This window comes from Montipora foliosa, chromosome 10, assembly GCF_036669935.1.
Source record: "Montipora foliosa isolate CH-2021 chromosome 10, ASM3666993v2, whole genome shotgun sequence".
Lineage (NCBI taxonomy): Eukaryota > Metazoa > Cnidaria > Anthozoa > Scleractinia > Acroporidae > Montipora > Montipora foliosa.
The window spans coordinates 14,047,353-14,048,916 of NC_090878.1; the positions used below are offsets into that span (position 1 = coordinate 14,047,353).

Sequence of the window (1,564 nt, forward strand, 5' to 3'; positions counted from 1 at the left end):
ATTTGACAAAACATCCGCACCAGTGGCAACAAGTAAAGCTTTCTTCGGTGGTGACTGGATAATTGGCAGGTGAGAAAGACAAAAAAATACAGACGAAACAAAATTTGCGTTTTGCGTCATTCCCAATGACATGCCTTCAGCGAAAACCGCGAGAAAATACGGTACAGACGTTCAGGTCGACACTCCGTTGGGATAGTGTAGTCAGTATTAACCACATCATTTAATCATTCTCGAACGACACATAATTATCTTCGTTAGAAATTGAGATCGTCAGAGAGAGGGTTGCGAGCAAGCTTTTCATGCAGCATTGGATTTGCGTAGTATATGACTCAGTGGCTAAAAGTATGTGCCACAGTCTGCGCGCGCACGAGTTCAATATTCGTCTACATAGATGATAATGAACTTATTTTCTGTCATCATAATTTTTGTCTCCCGACTCTTCTGTAACCGGCGTATCCTTTACGCTGTAACAGTCTTCTTTAAATTTGAAAACAATGTGGTGGCTGTCGACGATCTACAAACTGTAAAGGTTTTGACCTTGTTTTTTTATTATTCTACAACTCATTTAGCGGTTACGAATCTCAGCGAGATTTTTTGACAATAGAACACTCGCACTTTTAATATGCACAGACCAGCGACATAGGAAAAGATATACGTCAGCCTCGTGTCAAATTAAACACTCTGTGCAAACCAACACAAGACTGAACAATGAAACTTGAAAGACTTTGAACGAAAGGCTGTCATTTTTGCATGAATTAAGAAGACAGCTTGTGAGAATAGCGGAAAACAGCTGTCGTGGATTTGTTCAGAGATGTCCAGCTTTAAAATCCAAAGTATAGAATAGAGCGATGAAATAAAACAATCTTTTCAAATTCTGAGCGATGTGGAGTTACAGACGAGGGATGTTTTTCATCGACCATGGTTTTTTACAGCGAAATAAACAAGAAAAGAAAAAAGGCCTTCGTTAACTCCGAAAATTAACAAAGGTATGGCAACTCATTTCTGTTTTTGTTCCTTGAAAAATGAAGCAATCTTAAATGCAAGAAAATCGGAGTTCAAAAATTAACGATAAATCTTTAATTAATGAACATCGGTATCCCATCGAGTTTACACTTAAGCTTTTTTGTCTTTAAGCTAGCGACCCATTTCTGCCCATCACTTTAATTTTCTATCATCTACAAAACGCAAGAAGACGATGAATAACGAAAAAACCAGTAGGCTCATCTTGCCATTTCCGCACACCGGCACAGGGCTTGCAACAAAGAAAGGTAGCAACTAAAATGCCATGCGCCTTAACTACAAAATTGCTTTCAGTGCTTTGGTTCGCACATTCGCCGAATAGTTGTTTCTCGGTAGAGTATTTATTACAAAGAGCTGTGCAACGAAAACATCAAAATTAACTTCCCCACCGCCGTTATTAGCATGCATGCATCGCTACAAAACGAAGAAAATAACATGCATTTATTTCAAAACAAAGCCAGTTCACGAGTCGTGATCGAATATGTTCGGTAAAATCTTACTACTATCTGATGCAACGACAAATCGTCTGAAAGTCTTATTTTAA

General features: G+C 38.5%; 1 protein-coding gene across 1 annotated transcript in view; it reads left to right on the forward strand.

The window, feature by feature from the left end:
* The first annotated feature begins 843 nt into the window (after nucleotides 1–843).
* Nucleotides 844–1,564, forward strand: part of LOC137973007 (zinc finger SWIM domain-containing protein 5-like) — a 435,845-nt gene continuing 435,124 nt past the window's right edge. Inside the window, exon 1 of the mRNA XM_068819713.1 lies at nucleotides 844–986. The gene's annotated coding sequence lies outside the window, so the exon portion shown is untranslated. The remainder of the gene's footprint in view (nucleotides 987–1,564) is intronic.